Here is a 26,936-nt window from a genome sequence, read left to right as displayed (position 1 = left end):
TCCTTCCCTGCCAAGCTTAGTGCAATATACGACGTGCAGCCACGTGACAAGTTTGAACGTGTCTGTGCCTGTACAAACTCGCAGTTAATGCAGAAATGGCCCACACAGTGTTAGTAGGAGCCTGCATATATAAATGACGTACCTACGTACGTGCCTTCAGTTGACGTTCGACCTGCAAGAAGATGTTTACGTTTCATCCTGCTAACGTGTACGTGAGCGCAAGACCTAGCTTCAGCAGTGTCGAGTACAGCTACTGGGATTCCGGGTATCTACGTACATATACAGAAACCTGTGATGGAGGCGCTCAGCATTGGCGGTTTGCGCACTTTCCTATGTCCTACGAACCGACTCAGCAGCTGGTAGGTTGCTGCGAACCTGGAAACTGTGCCGTCTATCACATGAGACCACACACAATCCTTCCTGCTAGCATCGCTGAGGTAGTCGCCTCGTCTGCACGTGCAACACCAAACATGGACGTGTTGCAACCTGTTGCGACCTGTGATGCTTCTACGCAGACGTCCAAACGGTGTGCGTCTCGTCGTCGCAGTTCAGGCAGTGAATCTGTCCCAACTAGCACTGAGTCTAAGCCCAGGCGTAGATGTGGTCACAGAGGTCACCGACCATGTCTTGTCGGAATTGTCGACATCGCAGAAGATGACCAGCTGGAAACCTGTGTTCCTGATCGCGTGACCGGCGAACCAGTTGGAACTGGAGTCAACGAACCAGTTGGAACCGGAGTCGACGAGTCAGTTTGTGCGGCATTAAAGACTTTGCTTGTGAAAATACTTGATTCCTTAACCTAATATGTATTTGTGTACTCTTTATAAATAAATGTGTAAACCTTGAACTCGTGTGTTTTTTATTTCTACAATTTTTAGGTACCTAATAAAAAAATTTTAAATACAGACAATATTTTGACTCATGTAGTATACCAGTAGACCACAGGTATATAAGCGAGGTTCAGACGACTGGACCCGCAGTTCACCTCTGGCCGCGGTGCAGTACGGACGTGCTCTCTCCATTAAGTTTCGCGAGATTTAGTTATGTCGACCGGAATAGAATGTAAACCGACAGCAGCGGGGACCTCGATGGCAGCAACGATGATGGAGTCGGAGATCCCGATACCATTTGCAGAGGAGACCACGGCAGCGGAGAGCTCAATGGCTGAGGTGTCGACAGCTGTGGAGATCCCGATACCTGCTGCAGAGGAGACAACGATACGTGCTGTTCCACCATCAGCTGACGTTTCATCATCTGCATTCCAGACATCAATTAATGAAGAGCGTACATCGCATCAATGCAAATATTGTGGTGCATCAATAACCTGCAGTAGGTCTCTGACAATCTCTCGAGAGACATATAAGTGCGACAAATGCGATAAGGTTTTTTCGCATTGTAACAGTCTGGACAGTCACAAGATTATGTGCATAGGAAACGAATCAAGTGATAGTATGCTTCCATACCATCAGACATCATCATTTATTGCCTTACCTGAGGCGATAGTCAACAAAAGAGCAGTAGTCAATTGCCAAAACTTTAAGGATCAGTTTTGTTTTGAATGGAGTATTTTGGAAAGATTTGTCGAGAGAAGTCATCAAAACCGTGTTGATAAGAGGTATTATGCTTTGGAGAATACGTACAACTTCGATGGACTGTGCTATCCGCCACCATTAAATCAGATAAAAGTTTTTGAGAAAAATAACCCTGAAGTCTCAGTTAATGTGTATGCGCTAAATGAGGATAATAAGGTGTGTCCGATTCGGGTAACCAAACAAGAAAGAAAAAATCATTTCGATTTGTTGCTTGTGACAAATGAAAGCGGTTCTGCACACTACTGCTACATCAAAAACTTCTCCCGACTTGTGAGACCCCAGGTTACAAAACATCAACATAAGATTTATATGTGTAAGATGTGCTTTAAGTATTTCGCTAATCGACCTCGAAAATCAGGACTCACAGCTATACAGTGTCTTGAACAGCACAAGATTAAATGCGGAAATAAATCTTAACCAAGACTTTAGTAATTTGTCTGTGTATTTTTTTTGTACTTGTAGTAGTGTAGTATGTATGTAATAAAAGTTTTTTAAAAGAACTTGCGGTGTTTTTTATTTTCTAAAACCTGCCACTTTAGTGGTACTTTTTTAAAATATTAAAGTTGTTTTGTATCGGCCAGAGATCGAACCAAGGACCTTAGTCGATCTAATTAATCATTATATAGATTACAAATTTATTTAATGAATTTTGAGCCTTTTCCCGAATCTCTAGCATTAAAATTACGGATTTCCAATATGGTGGTCTTTATGTCTGATAGGATGATGGTAGTAGAGGATTTAGAGTCTCTTTAAGAATGTTGAACATGGTTTATTGAAATTATTATTTTTTACATAAAATTAAACATTATTGAATCGATCAAGTATCGAACCGAGGACAGGCAATCGGTCCAATCAATATGTAAATTAATGAGTGATTTATTTAATGAATTTTGGAACTTTTCCCGAATTTCTAGCTAAATAATTACGGATTTCCAAGATGGCAGCCAAATTTCAAGATGGCGGGTGTCACAGTAATAAATGATTACTGCACTCTAGCAGATAAGAATTAAACTAACATGGCATCAGCGCACTCTCGCCGACGATACAATGATGATGATGGCTTCCAGCATCGAAGACAAGATGGCGGACATGACATCATACTAGGTGACGAAATATATGATTTGAAAAAAAGTGGTGGGGGTCAGTCTGCCTGCGTCCACTGTGAGGGAAGGATCGGCCGCCATTTTAATTTTTTTGCACTCATTGGGTTCGAACCGAGGACTCCGAACTCCGTGTCGTAAATGCTTGTTTTTTTTTAATATTTTATAAAAAAAATTATTATTTAATTTTTTTATAATTTTTAAAAAAAATTTCTTTAAAATCGGATAATAAATAAAAAAGTTAAAGATGGCGACCGTAACGAAAATTGCAACGGTGACGTCATCATCCAATATGGCGGAAAACACACCGCCGGAATGTTCGAGAACACAATGACGTCATCCAAAATGGCGGATCCAAGATGGCCGCCATGATATACTTGTCCTGTTACGTAATGTCCCATTACATTGTGTCCCGTTACGCTGTGTCCCGTTACGCTCGTCCAAGATGGCCGCCGTGACGTCAGAATCCAATATGGCGGACCGACCATCACAATCCACATCCTGCATCCTGATCTCGGAGCCCCTATTATATACTACTATTGCCCTATCTGAGGATAGTAATAAAAAGTACACAGTTTTAACATCTTTATATAAAATAGACATTTTAAATCATTAAAATTAACGAATTCACTTTCATTCAATATTAAGGAAATATAAATACATCTTACATAAACTTAAAGAGCCAAACATGGAAATTACTTAAAGAAAACGTTGTTGCATATTTATTCATCTTTAAATTGGTATATTTTTTAAGTGTCTCATACAATTAGTCTGACCGCTGAAGCGATCCGAGCCGCTTAGTGTATACTACTGCGAGGTTGTCGAAGTAAGCTCGGGTCGGGACGAATTTCGCTGTAAAGAAAGTACATAATTTTATTTGCATCGTCAGTAACATGGTAATATACACTTATAATTTGGTGGCCCACACTGAGGTGATATGGTATACAATACCAGTTCGCAAAATCTGCTTTAGGGTCTAGGATTCAAACTGAGTATTTGTCAAGAACGAAAGGGGGAAATATACCAGAGTTTCGATGCCGTGGTGAGTCACGACCTACAATCTGTAAACAGCTCCAGGAAGGGATTAGTACTGTCCCCCCCCCCCCTTTCCAGGCACCAAGGCAGCTACCTGACAGCTTGCCTCCCTTCCTTCCCCCCTCGCCCAGCTAGCCTTCGCTCATCTGAGATATTTGCCCCTGCACAAATTATTTCAATAAAACAAATATAATATTATAGCTTTCCTATTACAGATAGAGACATGCGGTCTGAAACGTTTTTGATCTAAATAATTTGCAGAATATGCCTTAATATTCAATTTATATATAAAACTGGCAGCCTGTTTACAATAGAGTATTGAAAAATGAACAAGTCATTTAAAAACTATGTGAAAATGTTATTAAAAAAGTGTGTATTAACGCAAGTGTATACCTGCATTATCTGCATTTTGGCTTTTATTTCACCTTTTTATCTTATTTAGTGCCTACATAAAATGTAATTTAGTTAACATTGATTTTCCTATACTAGGAAGATGCCAGCGCCCGACCATCCAACAGCCTTAACTGTTAGGATTTCTGGTACGAACACCCTCTCACAGGTAGGGTCATAAAATACGGTCAAACTCTTGCAAAAACATTCACCACTGCTCTTTGCCACTAGCAATCCAACGACGTCAGCTAGGCGCAGCACTCAAATACATTAACTTATTAAAAAAGACTGAATAGGTAATGCTACCTATACGTTTTACAACACAACTCGTGTTTTATTTATTTTCTGGAAAAGAAAACCTATTATTATAGGAATTATGTTGTAAAAGTGAAAAAAACCTCAGAGTACATTTACGATGTATCGTTTTATTCAATTTTTATGTAGTAAACTGATTTTAAAGAAGTAAATATATAATTTTTCATTTTGTCGAATACAGGCTACATGATAATTTTGCATTGTTCTGATCGAAAATAAAACGATGTATCAGCAATACAAAAAAAATTATTTTTAATAATAAAATTTTTGAAACAGAATAAATCCATGCAGATATAAAACCAGAGGACCTCTAGAGTTTTTCATTTACAAGTTCCAAGCAGAAATCGTTTATTGTTAATTTTATTTATCAAAAACCATTCATATAAGAAAAAAATGCATATCTCATTACATGTAACATAAATACACCCTCTCATATGAATTAGCTATGTTTTAAGTAATCCCTAAATAAGACCAAGTTGAATGAGTGTCGCAGTACGCAGTGTGTCGCAATGCCGCGCCGGAACGGCGGTGGCCGTGAGAGATCAGTACGGCCGCAGTACACTGCAACGCTCGGGCCGCTTTAATGAGCCAACTAATTACGTTAGACTCTTTATAAATATACTGTCTTAAAGCTAAAGGTATAACCAAAAACATTTATTTGGACATTTTTCGTATTGGACTCTTCAATTTGGTGTAAAAAGTATTTTTATCTGGGTGGCAAAGATAAAAAAAAATGTCATTAATTAATCGCTTAATATAATATCTTTAATATTAACAATTTATGCTTTTTACAACATTAATGGCTGTATTAGAGTCTCAAGATTATTTTGGTAATTTTATGGACAGTCTAAATTAAAAACTGTACAAATGGGTAGCATTTTAATGGACAGATGTAAGTCGCTGTCATCTAGGACTTAAATGCAAATTTTCGGTGATACGCACAAGGTCTACAGCGGTAAACTTTCGGTATGTTATTAAGCATAGTCAAATCTACAACTGTGCAAAAATTCAGCTTTGGACAAATTTTTCACAGGTTTGTGCCTTTTTAAGTCTTGGTTTCCTGGACTAAAGTGTTTATTTTGTGTGACTAATCTTCAAGGTCAGACAGAAGCCTACTTCTCCCCAAGGGGGGAGGGGAGATAATTCTGCGCGGCCTAACAGCAAGGGGTGCCAGTGGGGTGCGTACATCATAGGCACAACTAATGTACAGTCCAAGAGAAGAGTGTTGTAGGCAACTGACATATAACAAAAACAGTGTGGCAAAATTGGATATTTTTTGGGTGTAGCAAATAACTTAAAAAATTAAAACTGATTTCATTTTACAGATTAAGTTTCAAACTAGCAATACACAAAATCTGAACTTTTTCCATTGACAGATTAATGGTGGTTTTTATATAAATAATAATGTCTAATTTAAGCGACTCTAAAGATTACAGCAAACATTCGGCAATTGATTTATCGCTTTCATAATAAACTATTTTGTTGGGAATTTTGTACAGATCACATCAAATACAATTCTTTAGGGAAAAAATTGATAGTTAATAAAAAAAATTAGTACACAAAAGCCCTTAATTATCAACTTTGAAGTGAACTATTTTGAAAATTATGCTACTTAAACAAAAAAACAACTACAATTTTAAAGTGTCCATGCATAACTCTTTTACATGGAAAAATAAAAAAATCTGTGAAATATGGCCTTAAGGGAGGCCTTTAGTTATAGATTCTTAAGTCTCATTACGGACTTTTCAAGCCTTTGGCATTTTGAGGACTAAAACGGAAAATTCTCCCTTAAAACGGTAATTTTTCCCTCGAAGTAGAATTTTTTTTTATTTTTTAAATTTTAATATATTTCAACAGATTTTTTCCTTAAAAAAAACTGAAAAATTTGGGCAAATTTGGGAAAATTTGAGGTCATTTTTGGCCAATTTTGGCACATTTTGAAGGTCAAGATCAAAGGTCAGTGTCATCCTAGATAGCCTCCGTGATGTCACAATCCATGATGGCGGTCGGCACCTAGCACCACAGCCTGAAGCCTGGCGCAGGACATACATTTATACACTACTTGTGCGTGAAAAAAACATTCATCACTTAAAAATGTTGGAGGAGTTTTGTGATTTAATAAACTTTATTAAGTATCTTTCGACGTTTTGAAACTACCAGCTATTCTTTGAATTTTTGTGACATCATTTTTTGTAATGAACGTAAATCTCTTAAATTATGTAGTATGTGAATAAAAAACACTTTAGAACACGAATTACAGCTATTTGCAATTCATGGATATAGTCTGGAATACAACAATAATCTTATTTTTCAAATTAATAAACACTGTCGAAAAACAAGCAAGAGGGTACAAGAATTTGATCCTGTTGGTGTTTGTAGCTACAGCAGTCCCCCGTCTATCGCAGATAACGCAGCAACTGGACTCCAGCAGATGCAATGACCAAATAGCCTTCCCCTCCAACCCTTCCATTTAACCAACCCCTTGCTTCTTACCCTTCCCCGCAAGAAACTCAATTTCGCTCCGCCCATCCACTAGGTGCAGCACGTGGCCAGCAGCCCAGCGCGCTAACAGTGGCGAGGCGTGAGGTTTACATGAGGGGAAGCAACAACTCCGTTCCCTGCAAAACATGACCGGGAGGGGGGGGGGGGGTCGGGGGCCCTCCCCCGGGAAAATATGGATTTCAAGGTACAAAAGGGTGCTATTTAAAGGGGCCCGCCTACCTGGCCACACAGACGGTGCGCAGAGCTTCAGGAAAAACAACGCGATTTCAATACTACTCAAGATATCCTAGTGAGGTATGTTTACGAAAAGCATTTAAGAGTTTGCTGAGGCCCGAAAAGTACTTTTAATTTTGGATCATGTTTTTAAACTGTATTTCTAGAAGAGTTAAAATGGCTAAAACGCATGTTTTCAGAGTAATGTTTAGGCGTAAAACAACCAGTACAGATTATTAAAAGCACTTCAGGGACTTCCATTACACCTTTATCTTCATTTCTCCGCCATATAATGTTGCGGTCACCGCTAAAATTTCACGGTTATCCTGTGACGACGAGAAGACTGCGCGCCAATTCAGAGACTTGCGCTTAGAGGCGACACCGCGCTAGAAATACCATCGAGCGTCGCGCTTATCATCCCGCCTCACTAACACACATACACCCCTGACAAGGCGGGCCCCTTAAGTAGTTTTCTTAACAGAACATTGACTATTTCACAGGTAGAAAAATTGACATTTTTTTTTAATTATAAATTATTTTTGAAAAATAATATTTGACTTACATTATTCTGATAATAAAATACCTACTCTACATTATTTATATATTAAGATGGAGTGTAGTATCATCGATATCTGGTACAAAATATATAAACAGATAACACATGGCAAAGTAAGTACTTAAAATAAAGAGAAGAACCTCATAAAAATGTACTTCTTACCTTAAATTTTATTCTTCAGCTCAATTCTGCGGTTTTTAGTTGCGAAGATATCGATCACATCATCATTGAAAGTTGATCCACGACGTAGTTTCTGCAGCAGTTTTTTTCAATGCTGAGTAGTGCAAGGGCAGACAATCTTTCCTGACGCTGGATGTTCCGCAAGTAGTCTTTAATTCGCTTCAAAGCTGAGAATGATCTCTCAGCTAAAGCACTTGTAGCTGGCATTGTCAAGATAAGCTTTGAAAGTTTTAGTGTTTCTGGAAATACGTCACTTAGTTAGGATGCTACCAAATACAATTGGAAATCTGACACAGTACATTTGTGCATGTCACTGTCCGTGAATAAAACGTACAACTCACTTCTTTAGCTTGGTAAATCAAAGAATTTCCCGTAGTTTTTCTTCAGAGATACAAAAGCTTCTTCTGGAAAGTTTTGTGCATGCTGAAGGAAAAGTTTGCTATCCAACAAGCTTACGAATTTTAGCTTGGGTACTTCTGAAAATCTTATATTTACATGCACAATAATGGCATCCACAATTTGAAAAAAAACTTTTTTATCCTCACCTGAGGAAAAATCTACACGCGCGCGTTTTGCTGTTGGAAGAGTATTTTCACACTCTGAGCAAATATTTCCCCACACTCGGTCAAAATCATTTCTTAAATCGTTTAGAATGGTTTTAAAGTTTTCAATCTTCTCTATACAGAAATTTATGTCACTGATTTTTGCATGAAGTATTTGGAAAATTGAATCAGAATGCGGGAAAATGTACGAAAATATGACAAGAAAGAAATTAAAATCGGAATCTTTCAAATGTGATAAAAGACCACGGGCAGAACATAATGTTTCGAAATCCCACTTGTCAGCATTTTCTATCATAGCTCTTAGAAGATCTGATATATTTTCATTGTGTTCGTACACAGTTTCTACAAGCTTACTATTGTAATTCCAGCGAGTTGGAACAAGCGCGGGAAACATCTTTTTCACCTCTGCATCTAGAGCCTGCATCCTCTTCGTTGATTTAAAAAAAAAAAAAAACTGCCAAACGCTGTTAGAGAGGTGAAAAATACCTTGCACTGTTTGATGTAATTTACAGACTGTGAAAAAACAAGATTTAACGTGTGGGCGTAAGAGTGAACAAAAATAGCTTGATCACAGACTGCTCTAAGTTTTGTTTGCAGTCCACCATGCTCTCCAGCCATCACTGCAGCTCCATCATATGTCTGCGCTACTAAATTATCGACACATTTAAGTCTTCTAAAATTTGTATGGCATGTTGGTAAAGTCCATTAGCTGTTCTATCATCACTGACATCCAAGAACTTTAAAAATCTTTCCTCAACATCCCCATTTCTTGTAACATAGTGTAGCACTGAGGAAAATTGTGATTTGACTGCTATGTCGGTTGTCTAATCCAAAATCAGTGCCACAAAAGGTGACAGTAGTATATAATAGGGCATCCGAGATCAGGATTCAGGCGGTGGATTGGGATTGTCGGTCAGCCATCTTGGATTTGTGACGTCACGGTGGCAAAAATTCCTCAAAATTCCTCAAAAATGACTCAAAATGACTCAAAAATCCCCGTTTTAAGAAAAAATTTCCCGTTTTCGAGGGAAAAATTCCCGTTTCGAAGGAAAATTTCCTGTTTTTAATCCGTAAAAATCCCAGCGACTAGAAAGTCCTAAAAGTGGCTTAAGCATCCTTAACTCAAGCCTCAGTTAAACCGCTATCAGGACTTGACCTTGAAACCGACCGCCATATTAGAGCCGCCATTTATATCCGCCATTTCGGATGACGTCATTTCGTTTTCTCGAACATTCTGGCATTGTTTTATCCGCCATTTTGAATTATGACGTCACCGTTGCAATTTCCGTTACGGTCGCCACCTTTAACTTTTTTATTTATTATCCGATTTTAATGAAAAAAAAATTTAAAATTTATAAAAAAATTTAAATAATAAAATTTTAATAAATTATTTATAAAAAACAAACATTTAAGACACGGAGTTCGGAGTCCTCGGTTCGAACCCGGTGAAAGTAAAAAAATAAAATATGGCGTCCGATCCAACCCTCACAGTGGCTGCTGGCAGACTGACTCCCACCACTTTTTTTCAAAGCATATATATCGCCAGTGAGCATGACGTCATGTCCGCCATCTTGTCTTCGATGCTGGAAGCCATCATCATTGTATCGTCGGCGAGAGTGCGCTGACACCATGTTAGTTTAATTCTTATCCGCTAGAGTGCAGTAATCATTTATTACTGTGACACCCGCCATCTTGAAATTTTGGACGCCTTCTTCAAAATCCGTAATTATTTAGCTAGGAATTCGGGAAAAATTCCAAAATTCATTAAATAAATCACTCATCATTTTACAGATTGATACGATCGATTCCTGTCCTCGGTTCGATACCCGATCGATGCAATAATGTTTAATTTTATGTAAAAAGAAATAATAATTTCAATAAACCATGTTAAACATTCGTAAAGAGACTTTAAATCCTCTACTACCATCATCCTATCAGACATCAAGACCACCATATTGGAAATTCGTAATTTTAATGCTAGAGATTCGGGAAAAAGTTAAAAATTCATTAAATAAATTTCCAATCAATATACTGATTGATTAGGTCGACTAAGGTCCTTGGTTCGATCCCTGGCCGATACAAAAAAAATTAAATATTACATCAATTTAACATAATAGTAACAGGTTCGAGGAATTAAACACCGCAAATTCTTTTACAAACATAATATTTATTACATACTTTCTATTCTACTACAGGATCACTTACGAAAGCTAGCAAATTTATAATCAATCATTTAGTTCCGCATCGGTGTGAAATGACTAATTCTTAGCTCCAATCGGTTTATACTAGACAGAGTCCAACCAGAACCTTTACTGACATAGTTCTCCTCTTCTTGACAGAGTTTCCAGACACCATGTTTAACAGTTTGCTTCACATCGTTAGAACTGTAAATTATTGCAGCCGATGTCTTGAATGCATACTTTTTCACTTTGTCATCGTACGGATATGGCTTTCCATATAGACAGTCCAACCACAAGTTATATTATAATGGACCATTTGTTGCTACGTCATCAGTAACCTGATTGATTATGTCCTGTCTGATATCATCAAGAAAAGTACAAATGTCCTTCGACTCACCGAACGTATTTAGATAATAGTAGTCCTTCAATGTTCCACGAAACGCAATCTGCGCCAAGTAGAAGCCATTATCGTTTACTTGTAATGCTCCGAACACAGTCTTAGGTTTAGGTCCATGTTCAGACGTCATAGCAATCGGTTGCTGCGCATCTGTTTTTTTTATTGTACGCTCACGAGCCTTCAATCTAAAGCGAGGAGTCGAAATGTCTGCAGGTAGTTCAGCAGTAGGCACACGGACTTCACCTTTACATATTTTCGCATGTCGTCGCAAACTATCAATTCGAGTAAACCATTCATGACAAACCATCACATCGAAACTTTATACGAGAAGGATTCTTTTTGCATTTGCTCCGCTCATGTCTTCGTGCATCATGGGAAAATGTAAACGACATATCACAGTAGCTGCAAGGATACCGTGCTGATGTAGACGAACCTTTCAGACCCGATCCAGATATGGACGTTGCAACAGTAGTACCATTTCCAGGCATACTTTTATGAACATCGATGCATCGCAATTGCACCGAAACCTTTACTTTCTGCCACACAGCAGGACCTTAACATGTCTTCATGTGCGTTTTCATATTATCTTTTCTGGCAAACTGCTTATGACATTTCTCACAAACAAACATTTTACGATATAGGTTCTTGGCACATTCTCTCTTCTCATGCCGTCGAGCATTGCTGCTGTTTGAGAAAATCTTGTCACAGTAACAGCACCGATGTCCGTTAGTTGTTGTCGATTCGGCATCCATTGAAGTCTCCATCGAGGGCGTAACGAAGTTCGTCGAGTTTTCCTGCACAGCCAGCACTACAGGAATAAAAGTCTCTTCTGCTGGTTTTATCGCGTCTGATGAAGTCTCCTCCAGTGTTGTCGTCGTCGTTGCCAACGGAATCTGCTCCTTCTCCGTCGTAGCTGTCGTCAAGGTTCCCGTAGACGATGGTACAACCTCCATCGAGATCGACGTTAAAGTCGGTAAAGATGCCATCGAGTTCGCAAGAACAGGTAATTACGTGATTAATGCACCAGAAGAAACAAACTAGGTGATCCGTACACCGTCGTCCTCAGTTACAAACTGAGCGACCTGCTGTCTAGGACTCGCTTATATACATGCACCGAATGAAATAATACGCTAGTCAAATCAAGTACAATTTATTATAATACTAGAGTCAAATCAACATTAAAAATAGAAGCACCATCAATAAAAAGGCAGCACATTTGGAAGCACCGTCAACGAAAAGGCAGCACATTTGGAAGCACCGACAACGAAAAGGCAGCACATTTGGAAGCACCATCAACGAAAAGGCAGCACATTTGGAAGCACCGACAACGAATAAGGAAGAACATTTTGGAAGCACCATAAAAAAAGAAGCACATTTTGGAAGCACCGACAACGAAAAGGCAGCACATTTGGAAGCACCGACAACGAAAAGGCAGAACATTTGGAAGCACCGACAACGAAAAGGCAGCACATTTGGAAGCACCGACAATGAAAAGACAGCACATTTGGAAGCACCGACAACGAAACGGCAGCACATTTTGGAAGCACCGACAACGAAAAGGCAGCACATTTGGAAGCACCGACAACGAAAAGGCAGCACATTTGGAAGCACCGACAACGAAAAGGCAGCACATTTGGAAGCACGGACAACGAAAAGGCAGCACATTTGGAAGCACCAACAGCGAAAAGGCAGCACATTTGGAAGCACCGACAGCGAAAAGGCAGCACATTTGAAGGCACTGACAACGAAAAGGCAGCACCATCAACGAAAATGCAGCACATTTGTCATTGACTCCAATATTCATTGGCTCCAATATTCATTGGCTCCAATATTCATTGGTTCCAATATTCATTGGCTCCATTAATTTGCTCGCTCCAATATTACATTGGCTCCAATATTCATCGGCTCCAATATTCATGGGCTCCAATATTCATGGGCTCCAATATTCATTGGCTCCATCAGTCATTGAACCAACAGTCTTTTGGTTCCAAAAGTCTTTTGGCTCAAAATATATTTGGCTAAAATTCTTCGAGTCTAAGAGACTATGAGACCACATGGCTACGAGTCTTAAATGATCTAGCTGGTTACGAGTTATACATGGCTTGCGAGACTACAGAGCTACGAAGCTTCTAGTACACAAGTTTACGTGACTGCGAGGATACAGGACTACAAGTCTGCATGAGTACTTGACTACGAAGCTACTCGTCTACAAGGCTCCAGTTGCCGCATCTGCCTTCGACGGAATTTTTTTCTTTTGTTCCAACTGCTCCATCAGCATCATGTTATAAGATTACAAGGTTGCTTGCTTACGTAACTTCAAGTCTACGAGGCTCCAATGCATCATGACTACGAGACTACGAGCCATGAGGTTACGAGTCTATGTGATTGCGAGTCTTCAAGGTTACGTGATTGCGAGGCTATAGGACTACGAAGCTTCCAGAACGCTTGGTTATGAGACTGCGAAGCTACAATTCAACGAGGTCCCAAGACATCATATATACACAACTACGAGCCATGAGGTTACGAGACTACGTGACTGCGAATCTTCAAGTTTACGAGACTGCGATGCTACAGAGCTACGAAGCCTCTAGAAATCGAGTTTACGTGACTGCGAGGATAGAGGTCTACAAGTCTGCATGAGTTCTTGACTACGAAGCTACTCGCCTACAAGGCTCCAATTGCCGCATCCGTCTTCGTCGGAATTTTCTCTTTTGCTACATCTGCACCATCAGCATTATGTTATAAGATTACAAGGCTACTTGCTTACGTAGCTTCAAGTCTACGAGACTCCAATGCATAATAACTACGAGACTACGAGCAATGAGGTTACGAGACTATGCGATTGCAAGTCTTCAAGGTTACGTGATCGCGAGGCTATAGGACTATGAAGCTTCCAGAACGCATGGTTACGAGACTGCATGACTAATTGACCGCGTGGCTACGAAACTTCATGTCTCTAACTGACTACAATAGCACTATTCAGTGGTGAGAGTTAATTTATCTCATGCAAAGGTACTTGCTGCAAGTAGTTCCGCTTTTCAAAATCAGATAACGTCACGTGTTGCTTGCAGGTAAATAATATTTATTTCTTTAATGCGGGATGCGGGATGCTCACTATCGAATGCATAATAAGGATGGCTTCGATAGTCTCCAAGGAGAAAAAAGTTCCTCCTTTCTGCTAGTGCTTCTCAGATTTCTCACGGTCCGACATCTTGGATTGCGACGTCACGGTGGTCATCTTGGATGAGTGTGACCTTGCACTTTGACCGAAACCGCAGGAATGACCGCAAGCACACGGATTAACCATCAAAATATTAACAAGAATAATCAGGAGCACACGGAGAAAACCACCATAATATTGACAAAAATAATCAGAAGCACACGGAGAAAAACGACACAAGTTTTCTTTGATATCATAAAATTTAAGGAAAAAAATATTTAAAAATAAAAATAAATTAATAAAAAATTAAAAATAAAATAAAAAAATACATAAATATATTCTGCTAGCTTGTGAACTTCTCATTGTTGAACACAGATAGAGTTCTAGTACAAGCCAGAATTTTATGTATTTTTTTATTTTATTTTTAATTTTTTATTAATTTATTTTTATTTTTAAATATTTTTTTTCCTGAAATTTTATGATATCAAAGAAAACTTGTGTCGTTTTTCTCCGTGTGCTTCTGATTATTTTTGTCAATATTATGGTGGTTTTCTCCGTGTGCTCCTGATTATTCTTGTTAATATTTTGATGGTTAATCCGTGTGCTTGAAATTATTCTTGCGGTTTCGGTCAAAGTTCAAGGTCACACTCATCCAAAATGACCGCCGTGACGTCGCAATCCAAGATGTAGGACCGTGAGGACCGTGAGAAATCTGAGAAGCACTAGCAGGAAGGAGGAACTTTTTTCTCCTTGGAGACTATCGAAGCCATCCTTATTATGCGTTCGATAGTTAGCATCCCGCATCCCGCATAAAAGAAATAAATATTATTTACCTGCAAGCAACACGTAACGTTATCAGGTGCATGTCGCCAGCCCCCCCACCTCCGCCGATCAGGATTAAATTTTGTCAGTGGTTTGTGCTCAGTTTGTGCTAGTTTGTGCCGCAAATTTTAGAGTTTGTGCTAGTCTGGTTAATGAGATATTAATTAATTAAAGTGGGGGCCTAGCATGTCGCCAGCCCCCCCCCCCCCCCACCTCCGCCGATCAGGATTAAATTTTGTCAGTGGTTTGTGCTCAGTTTGTGCTAGTTTGTGCCGCAAATTTTAGAGTTTGTGCTAGTCTGGTTAATGAGATATTAATTAATTAAAGTGGGGGCCTAGCATGTCGCCAGCCCCCCCACCTCCGCCGATCAGGATTAAATTTTGTCAGTGGTTTGTGCTCAGTTTGTGCTAGTTTGTGCCGCAAATTTTAGAGTTTGTGCTAGTCTGGTTAATGAGATATTAATTAATTTAAAGTGGGGGCCTAGCATGTCGCCACACCCCCCCCCCCCTCCAACCATCTCAATTAAATTATGACCGTGGTTTGTGCTAGTTTGTGCCGCAAATATTAGAGTTTGTGCTAGTCTGGTTAATGAGATATTAATTAATTAAAGTTGGCGACATGATAGCACCCCCACCTCCCCGATCGCGATTTATTTTTGTCAGTGGTTTGTTCTCAGTTTGTGCTAGTTTGTGCCGCAAATTTTAGAATCTGTGCTAGTCTTGTTAATGAGCTATTAATAAATTAAAGTGGGGGGCTAGCAAGTCGCTAGCGCCCCCCCCCCCCCCCACCACGGCCGATCACGATCCTTGTAGACTCGTAGCCTTGTAGCCTCATAGTCTCTTAGACTCGTAGTATTCTAGCCAAATATCATTGGAGCTGTTGAAGCAAAAGGATGTTGAAGCCAATGACTGTTGGAACCAATGACTTTTGGAGCCAAAAGACTGTTGGAGTCGATGACTGATGGAGCCAATGACTATTGGAGCCAATGATTTATGTAACTAAAAACTGATGGATTCATAGACTGTTGCAGACATTATATCCTAACTTATCATTGACGATTGCATCCTAGCGAGTTGAATAAACGAGAGAATGGACCTCCTTTTCGTTAAATGAACTTTCGTTTTGTAGAATTTCCGTCCAAACGTGCTTCGTTTCCATTAAATGCTTGTCCTGCGCGAACGATGCGTAGTCATTGTGTGTACATTGCATATATCGCGTACATTGCGTGTACTTTGCGTACATTGCGTGTACTTTGCGTGTATTGTGCGTCATTTGCGAGAACATTACGTTTTCGTTCCGTTTACTTTGTGTACTATTTATTCATTTCGTTTCTTGTGTGTACTGTGTATTCATTACATTCATTGCGCGTAAATTGCTTGTATTGCGTGTACATTGCGTACATTGCGTGTTGGAGCTTTGTAGCTTTGGAGCTGTTGGAACACTTGAAGCTGATGGTCAATTGGAGCATAGGAGCCAAATGTAGATGGATCTGATGGTGTGAATTGTAGCTGTTGGAGCCAGATGAATATGATGGCACGAATTGAAGCTCTTGGAGCCTAGCGTATATTAGTGAGATCGAATTAATGAGACGAGAACGTATCACTCTGCATCTAATTTTTTCGAACATATGTGATTCTTTTTTAAATGATGTTTTTACACTAGTATTATAGTAATGGTTCTTGATTTGACTAGCGTATTATTCTATCGGGTGCATGTATAAAGAAAGTCATTGACAGCAGACCGCTCAGTTTGTTACTGTCGTCGACGGTGTAAGGATCACCTAGTTTGTTTCTTCTGGTGAATAAGTCGCGTAATTACCTGTTCTTGTGAACACAATGTCATCTTTACCGTCTTTAACGTCGAACTCGATGGAGGTTGTACAAACGACTACGGGAACCCTGACGTCAGCGTCGACGAAGAAGGAGCAGATCCTGTTGGCAACGACGATGTCAACATTGGAGGAGACTTCAACAGTCGCGGTACCACCAGAAGAAGAGACTTTAATGACTACAGAGCTGGCTGCACAGGAAACCTCGATGAACGACGTTTCGCCCTCGATGGAGACTTCAATGGCTGTTATTCGACATCAACTAACGAACATCGGTGCCGTTACTGCGACAAGATTTTCTCAAACAACAGCAATGCTCGACGACACGAGAAGAGAGAATGTGCTAAGAACCTTTATCGAAAAATGTTTGGCTGTGAGAAATGTCGCAAGCAATTTAAAAGAAATGCCAATTTGCAACAACACTTGAAGACATGCAAAGGACCTTTTGCGCGGCAGAACGTAAAGGTTTGTATACAACAGCGAATGATTGATGTGCATAAGAGTATGCCTGGAAATGGTACATCTGCAGCAACGTCAGTATCTGGATCGAGTCTGAAAGGCTCGTCTTCATCACCGCGGTATCCTTGCAGCTACTGCGATATGACGTTTGCATTTGCTCATGACGTACGGAGACATGAGAGGAGTAAATGTACGAATAATCCTTCTCGCATGAAGTTTCGATGTGATGACTGTCATGAATGGTTTACTCGAATTGATAATTTGCGTCGACATGCAAAAAAATGTAAAGGTGAAGTCTGTGCGCCTACTGCTGAACTACCTGCAGAAATTACGACTCCTTGCTTTAGATTGGAGACTCGAAAGCGTACAAGCAAAAAAACAGATGTGCAGCAACCGATTGCTATGGCATCTGGACATGGAACTAAACTTAAGACTGTGATCGGTGCTCGACAGGTGAATGATAATGGCTTCTACTTGGCGCAGTCTGCATTTCGTGGAACATTGAAAGACTACTATTATCTAAATACGATTAGTGAGTCGAAAGACATCTGTAATTTTCTTGATGATATCAGACAGAACATAATTAATCAGCTTACTGATGATGTAGCAACAAACGGACCTTTGAAATATTTCTTGTGTTTGGACTGTATATATGGAAAGCCTTATCCGTTCGATGACAAAGTGAAGAAGTGTGCATTCAAGACATCGGCTGCAGTAATTTACAGTTCTAACGATGTGAAGCAAAATGTTAAACCCGGTATCCAGAAACTCTGTCAAGAAGAGGAGGACTATGTTAGTAAAGGTTCTGGTTGATCTCTGTCTAGTATAAACCGATTGGAGCTAAGAATTAGTCATTTCGCGCCTATGCAGGGCTAAATGAATATAATATTGCTGGCTTTCGCAAGTGATCCTGTAGTATAATATAAATTATGTAATAAATATTATGTTTGTAAAAGTACTTGCGGTGTTTTATTTCTCGAACCTGTCACTTTTCTGGTATTTAAATTAAATTTATTTTTAGCTTCGTTCAGAGATCGAACCAAGTATCGATTTAATATGTAAAGTAATGTGTGATTTTTTTGATGAATTTTGGAATCTTTCCCGAATTTCTAGGTCAATAAATACAAACATCCAAGATGGTGGTCGTAATGGCTTATAGGATGATGGTTGATTTGGAAACTATGCTTCTTTTAGGACTTTGATCATTATTTATTGAAATTGATATTTTTTACATGAAATTAACATTTTTTGCATCGCCCAGGGATCGAACCAAGGACGGGAATCGATGGAATCAATCAGTACAATTATTGTCAATTTATTTGATGAATTTGGGATTTTTTTCCCGAATCACTAGCATTCAAATTACGGATTTTCAAGATGGCGGACATGACATCATACTACCTGATGATATATATGCTATGAAAAAAAGAGGTGGGGTCAGTCTGTCTGCATCCACCATGAGGGAAGGATCAGTCGCCATTTTTGTTACCCTCACCGGGTTAGAACCGAGGAATCCTATCTCCATGCTGTAAAGGTATGTTTTATAAATATGTTTTATCAAAATTTTATTAATTGAATTTTTTTATAATTTTTAACATTTTTTTCATTAAAATCGGATAATAAATGAAGATTTTCAAGATGGTGGCCGTAACAGAAATTGCAACGGTGACGTCATAATCCAAGATGACATAATCCATGATGATGTCAGAGGCTTATCGGAGGCTGTCGATATGGATGCTTAAGGCTCAATATGGACGAGGTGTTCTTTCTAAGGCAAAATGTCTTTTGAGGTTTTTCGAAATCTTATTTTAAGAATTTACAAATTTTTTTAGATTTTTTGGTGAATTTGTTTTCATAAAAATGGAAATTTTTGCGAATTTTGAAGAATTTTGGGTAAATTTGGAAAATTTTGAAGGTCAAATTCAAAGTCAAGGTCAACGGTCAAGGTCACACTCATCCAAGATGGCCGCCGTGATGTCAGAATCCTAGATAGCGGTCGGCATCACAGGCACCACACCCAGGACCCAGTGCCCGGACCGGTCAACCTATACTACTAATGGGACACAAACATAGCATTTTTAACCTGGACAAGATAGGACAGTCAGACTCCCCTTAAGTTAGATTCATAATAACATATGACATTGGCGTACAGCCAATCAGATGGCTACGTAACTTTTTTCTGTACATGCCGTTGCCTTGTTTATTCTGTTACCACATTCCCAGAACGTTCTTTTTCGGGAAAATAAGATTTTTTAACATTCAGTTTAAAAAATAACTAGCCATGCAGTGAGTTTGCCTTTGTTTCTACAGTTCATTTCGCACTTATGTTTAGATTGCTAATTATAAGCAATGGTTGTCCAAGTAAGAAGTAAACCACGACTATAGGTACATTTATTTAAGCTATTTATGTTATGTACAATACAATATGTCAATAAATAATTTGATTTATTTTAGGTTCTTCTACTCTTGCTGAAAATGGACCAGAGGAAAAATGTGTGGTTGACCCGAGAAATAGAAATACCCGGCAAGCCAGGGACAGTAAAGTTCCTGAAATTTCTTTTACCAGCGAGAAATGTCATCCTCAAAGTACATTTATCTTTCCTACCAGAACCGACGGAGCTAGTCGTGGAAGGAGAGCGCGGCATCAGTGGTTTAGCGATTACGGATGGCTTCACTATGATAGTGTAAACGATAGTGTTTTGTGCTTCGTGTGTATTAGGGCATGCAACATGGTGAGCAAGGAAGACAGGCCATGGTATAGTGATGCAGAATTAGAATTATTTATGTGCGCTTCCGCTCCTGGAAGGATGCGACAGCAACATTTGCAGGTCATCAAAGGAGTACATTCCACAATAAATGTTAGCAGCTGATAATAAGCAGGGAAAAATTTGTTCCGGTCGTTTCTCAAATGTCAGATGCTCATGTGAGGGAGCAAATGAAAGCTCAAATCTGCTTACTTGCTATGATTAGCTCTATTCGTTATTTAGTGCGCTCTGGAAATGCTGTACGAGGTCACGAAAGTGGCACTGGTAATCTTGTCATGCTCTTAGAAGAGAGGAAATCAGAAATTGAGGAACTGAAGCTGTGGCTGTGACAACTACCTGAGTCCTGAAATACAGAATGAAATAATTGAGATTATGACTCACATGGGTTTGCGTGAAATTGTATCTGAAATTGAAATTGCTCCATGGTTCTCGGTTATTGCAGATGACACTACTGATTGTGCTGGTCAGGAGCAGTTCTCTGTATGTATCAAACTTTAGTTGCAAAGAGTTATTTGTAGGATTTTACAACCCTCATGATAGCAAGGGGGCGACATTTGCTGCGGCCATTTAGGATCTGCTTCTACGAATCAATCTTCCAATTTCTGATCTCAGAGGACATTGCTTTGATGGATCTGCTAATATGTCTGGAAGAGAGAAAGGAGTTCAAACGATTTTAGAGAGTATTCAGCCAAAATCTCTTTATGTACACTGCTCAAACAATGCACTTGACTTAGCCTTGCAAGAAGTAGCTCGTCAGAGAAATGGAATGTGCGATTTACTCTGCACAGTTAAAGATGTATCCAATATAATTTTGGATTCGGCAAAAAGGAGAAAAATGTACGAAGATATTGTTTTGCCTCCTTGCAAAATTGGAGCTGAAGACGAAGATGTGGTCACTGTAAAACCAACTCAACTTCTTGCTCTGTGCCCTACATGTAGGAGTGTCAGGGTTGATTCACTTAAAAGATTCAAGAAAGAATACAAGCGAGTTCAGAGAACTTCGGATGCTATCAATGACAAAAAAGGAACCATTTCTGATGAAAGAAAGTCTGCTGTGCGTGGATGGATTGCCAGGTTGAGAAAATTTGAAACACTTTTCTATCTTAATGTAAGTATCGAGGTGTTTAGTCCTTGCGAAGAACTGGCTCGGGCTCTACAAAATCCACGTATCACTGCTTCAGGTGCAAAGCATTCTGCTCTGTTGGTGATTAGAAAAATGGAAGAGTTAAGAACAGTAACAGATTTCAACAGAATCTACCAGCAGACACATGAAACTGCCAAGAAGCTTGAGTTGAATGTTTCAGTGGAGCCCAGACAGAAAAAGTTGCCACAACGCTATGACCATTCGTCCATGACAGAGCCATCAGCCAAAATACAGGCGACAGACGGTCTTCGACTAGAATACTATCAAATCATAGATCTCCTTAAGAACAAGCTGTCGGACCGATTTGAGCAGAGTGGGCTGGAACAACTATGTGAACTCGAAAGGCTCATGATGAATTAACTTCAAGAAAGGGTACCTACACAAGTTGAATTAAGCACAATACTCGGTGTCTTTGCCAAATATTTCAATTTAGACAGTCTCCTTACACAGTTGCAGTTATTGAAGAATCTTCCTGGAAATGTACCCGACACTTGTGCAGCATTCGCTGAAAAGTTGGGTAAAGAGAGTGATACGGCTCGTGCTTTGCTCGATCAAGTAACTCGACTCATGATACTCATCATGACTGTGCCTGCTCCAGCCGCATCTGCAGAGCGTTAATTTAGTGCACTTCGTCGTTTGAAGACATACTTGCGATCTTCAATGTCCCAAAGACGTCCCACTCTTATGACTTTGCTTCATATCCATAGTGATAAAACTGCATCAATAGACATCAAGTCGGTTATGAAAAAATTTGTCTGCCGCAAGGTCGAGAGAAAGAGCGTTTTTGGTAAAGTTTAATTTTCCTGTTGCTACTCATCAAAACATGAAGTCTAGGTGCTGTAATAATTCTTTCCTTTACATCAAAACTTGTGATGCCATTTCTAGTAGCTGTGTAGTTGTCAATGAAAAAATACGGATTGTTCGTACAAATAATTCTGAGAATTTTGAGAATGTTTTTATGTATTGTAAATTAAATTATGAGGAACAGAAAAATGCTATGATAGTAATATGTTGAACGGCTCACTATTCCGAGATTTGTTATATTGTGATTTGACTGTGTTATTTTGTCATATAACTGTTCATAAGATATTTAGATTTTCAGATTTATTAATAGTCAAGCAGTTTTTCTGACACGTTTTAAATTAATATTCAGTGGACACTAGGTACACCATAAGCTTGTGTCAATACATTCTGAATATTGGCATCATCTAAGAATATTTAATTAAAGGTGTGTAACATTAAGAAATCTCCTGTCCTGATATTCAAATGAATTTACTTAAGAGTGGGCAATGAGTGGGATGACATCTTTGTTAAATTGTTTACTCAAGGCTCAGCCTCACTTAAATATTTGATTATAGCTTGGATTGGTTATTGCATTTGTTTGTTAGCACATATTAAGAAAATGTAACTATAGCTATAGATAGGGTAAAGGCAGGTAAGAGTGCGCAGTCCCTAAGAGCGCGCAGTATAAATATATAGAAGTTGGTAGCACTGGCGAAAGAAGTCGATAGGTGGTTCCTTGAAGCTTGTGTGTGTGTGCTTTACTGCGCTAAGAAAATTTGTAGAATCGGTTTATTTCGTATGTAAGAGGTAAGAATAACATTTGCTTTCTCCTGATGTAAATATGAATAAGAGTATAATAGTCTTTGTAAGTAATACATCAACGAGGTACCGCGAATCATATTATGGTAATCCGAAGCTTAGAGTCTATTGTTTACGATAACGTGGTAACGGGTGGCCAAAGTGAAGGCTGCTGCTATATGTAGTACAAACTTTGCACTTGTGTTGGTGCTTCTAAGAGTGCGCAGCAATGCGTTCTCTTAGAGGCCGAATTGTCTACTGCGTACTCTTGGAGGCCGTTTCTGCATGGCAAAATATTACTTTTACAATTCAACTGTTTCTTGTTGCAGAATTTATTTCACTGACGAAAATGGCCTCCAAAAAGTATACTAGAAAATTAGGTTCGTGCCTTCTGCAAAAGGCAAGGTTTGGCACTACGTAATTAGGAGAAATTAAGTTTAGGGAGAGCCATTGGATTTAACAGGGTTCAGCGCAGGAGATTTTTTTGATAACTTGGCCAGTGTTTGTGCTAAAAATAATATTTTCCGGCTCATCGAAAATTCAATATGGACGAGTCTGGTATCCACTGCACCCAATCACATTCCAAAAGTAATTTCTCCTAAAGGGTAAAAGGTAGTTTGTAAAGTTTCTTCAGCTGAAAGAGGTCAAACAGTTACTGTCGTGTGCTGCATGAGCTCCACTTGTACGTTTGTTCCTCCAGCCATGATCTTTGCCAGGAAGACGATGAAACCTTAACTGTACACAAATGCACCAGAAGGAACATTGCATATGATTTCTGATACTGGGTAGGTACATAACACGGAACTTCTTGTAGAGTGGCTGAAACATTTCTATGATTTCGTGAAGCCAACAGAGAAAGATCCAGTGCTACTGATATTGGATAACCACGTATCACACTGCAGTATTGAAGCCGTAAATTTCTGCAGAGAACACTTCATAACACTGCTGTCACTACCACTACATGCTAGCCACAGACTGCAGCCACTAGACGTTGGTTTCTTTGGGCCTTTAAAGAAAGCCTTTGCTCAAGAAGCAGAAAAGTGGTTGGTGGTTCATCCAGGGAGGGCAATCACCCAGCATGACATTGCAAAAATCTTCACATGTGCTTACACGAGGATAGCAACGATGGAAAAGGCAATAAATGCTTTTAGATCAACAGGTATACATCCTTTAAATCCCGATAACTTCACTGATGAAGACTTTGCACCTGCTGAAGTGACAGACCATCCTTAAGAGCAACTGGACGTCACTGAAGAAGATCCAAACGCACCAGAAAATTCAAAAATTATTGAAACTGATGAACCCCACACTCAAACTGATGATCTGGCAGAACACGATTCCGTTGCGGAACTACAGCGAGTTCCACCCTCAATGATAACACCACTACCAATGTGTGTCATTTCAAGGAAACGAAAAGTGGCAGGTAAGAAGTCTGAAATAATGTCTTCATCGCCATTTAAAAACTCTCTTCTGGTAAGCAAGACGTCTAAGAAAATTCAAACAAGAAAACAAGTAAAGAAGGCAGTACAGTTCGACAATCCCGCTGTACCATCAACTTCAGCGGTAGGCCTACATGCAGTTGAAGAAGAAATTGAAGACAATGTTTTTTCGTCCAGGTTGCGATGAACGCTATCAAGAACCGATTTTAGAGGATTGGGTACAGTGCGGCAAATGTAAACAGTGGTGGCACGAAAATTTCTCAAGCTATGAAGGGTCTTGACACTTTAAATGTGATGGGTGCTGATGCGTACTCTTGAAGGACACTGTGCGCACTCTTAAGACACCAGTCCTCCAAGAGTTCGCAATTTCAATTTATGCAAAACTTATGTTTTTCAGTTGCAAAGGATTTCATAGCTGCTTGTCTAATATGTGTTTCGTAAACTTCAAGTAATAGTGTTTCATTTATTATAATCACTTTTTGTGTAATACTTAATATCTTAAGTTTACAATTAAAAACAACTTAAGTGCGTACTCTTGAGTGCCTTTACCCTAGTTGGCAAAATATGTTATCTCACACTACAAATATTAATCTTCAACCACCGTCATGTAATTATGATGCAATTAGTGAAATATATATTTTAGTTATAAATACATATTTGCCTTTTCTACAGCTCTAGATAACTTGATGATATCTGGGGACTAAATTTGAAGGTGCTTGTAATTTATGTACTCTGTGCAGTGGGAAAAATCAACAAATTGCATTTAAAATGAATTCTACGAGGCGAAAACTGAAAAGTGAACACTGTTTTGTGATGCCGAGCCTAAAGTAAATTTGTTATAAAAAAAATTAAAATTTCTGCTAGTAGTACATTCTATTTTTATGTACGAAAGATGCTTAAATAGCACCATTTTGCTCCTTAGAATACAATTTTTTTTTCTACCGGGGGAGAGCCCCCGGACACCCCCCTTGTTAAATCCACCACTTATAATGATATTCTCATTTGCCCCCCCCCCCCCCCCCCCCCAATTAAATATTTGCTTCCTACGCGCCTGTTCGTGAATATCTATATTATAAGTGGAGCTATTTTCTTTAGTGTATAATGTATGGACAGTACCATTCTTTACACAATTCACGCATATACGTTTCTCGCCATACCCTTCTTCAGAACTTTCAATATGGGAGTTAATATTCAGTAAATGCAACATGGAACGGAATGCCGTAGACACAACAAGTGTGAGCACCTGTTGGCAAATCACCTCTGGCACATGCAAAGCTTTTATTGGGTTCATTGATGAGCGTATGTTGTGTATCAATCGCCACTGTGTTTTCAGTTCTTCATTTTTTTATTTCCAACTTTCTTTGTTTTGTTTTCCTTTACATCGGATGAAAAAAGGAGTTGTTCAACATAATCATGAGATGTTTTTTCCTCTCTGTGCTTGAACATGTTTTTGCTTGGTATATTCGTTGCGACTAACTTCATTTCACCAACAGATTTCAGATGTTTTTCCAGAAATGAGTCCCCAGTCGTTGGCAGACGTACGTTCTGAAAAGTACGGTGCTTAATGTCATTGAATATGCTTTCTACTGTAGCACTTGAAGCTGTCAAAGAACTATACCCAAAAATTGGCACCATTAAGGTTAACATTTTTATGACTGTTACAATTTCTGGTAAGAAATAATATCAATTGTCATGGTCACCTTCATCATTAACCTTTCCGTGAACTTCTGCCGCAATTTTAAGTGGCCATTTGGTGAATTAAGTGGTAATTCCTTGTGTATTTGAAACACTTTCGTCAAATAAAATAATTTCAATTGTTGCTTGTAATGCTGGGTTTGGTCCTGTTAGAAACATATTTTTTAAAACATCGTTTGCTTTTTCACTGTGCATCTTTTCGCCTGTGATTGCAGTCGTTTCGTCTGTTTCGCTAAGTGATACTGTAAAAATGTTCTCCAGTAAAATTTTAACATCATTAATGTTCGCGCGTTGAACCATCAGGGCTAAACATCGTATGTAGAAATGTCTAACCCTTTTTGGCTTGCTGTGAAGGAGAGGTAAATTTGCTATTAATTTTCATTTGTGCGCTACACCACAACGTACGAAACAGTCAGGAATTTCATAATAGCCAGAACAAAAAAAATGCTGTTAAAACAGTTTTCCACGTATTTTGCAAGAGAACCAAATTGAGTGAAGCTTTTTACTAGTCCAGACAGAAGGGCTAGTGAGTCTTCACTGATAGTTTCTTTTGGAGTCGGAGCACCACTTCGTAGCCACGTTTGTAGGAAATGTTGAACTCTCTTGTGATGACTTTCTGAAAGCATGTTTGCAACTGTGTACTGCAAACCAGCTGTAGAGTCATGAAATGTAACAGAATACAGGTACACTACACCTGAAACATTTCGAAACGGGCGCTGAAGTTTACTAACTAACCCTCCTGTTGCATCTATCATAATTGATGGGTTCGACTTAATTTTGCAGTACTCTTGGTATACAAAAAGGTGTGCTGGTTTCCAGTAATAAACATGAAATGGGTCTAGACCTATTTCCACTATACTGCTGTGATACTCGGCTGAATATTTAAGTTTACCAATAGCCAATAACGGGTTATCATCAACGCGCCTTGATGACATATATTTTAAAATACTTTTGTAAACGATTACATAATTTCTCATATGTATGCATAATTTTGTCTTCTTTCACATAATATCACAAGTC

General features: G+C 39.0%; 1 protein-coding gene across 2 annotated transcripts in view; it reads right to left on the bottom strand.

Annotated features, from left to right (window-relative positions):
- The window catches only part of LOC134529227 (phosphatidylinositol 3-kinase regulatory subunit gamma-like), a 607,110-nt gene that overhangs the window by 296,484 nt on the left and 283,690 nt on the right, over nucleotides 1-26,936 (bottom strand). The window contains exon 1 of one of the 2 annotated variants that reach the window (XM_063363105.1): nucleotides 24-27. The exons of the other annotated variant lie outside the window; for it this stretch is intronic. The gene's annotated coding sequence lies outside the window, so the exon portion shown is untranslated. Of the gene's footprint in view, nucleotides 1-23; nucleotides 28-26,936 lie in introns of those variants that run through there. 2 annotated transcript variants of the gene reach the window in all.

Source organism: Bacillus rossius, chromosome 2, assembly GCF_032445375.1.
Source record: "Bacillus rossius redtenbacheri isolate Brsri chromosome 2, Brsri_v3, whole genome shotgun sequence".
In the NCBI taxonomy this organism is placed as follows: Eukaryota; Metazoa; Arthropoda; class Insecta; order Phasmatodea; family Bacillidae; genus Bacillus; species Bacillus rossius.
This window is presented reverse-complemented; position numbering and strand designations above follow the sequence as displayed.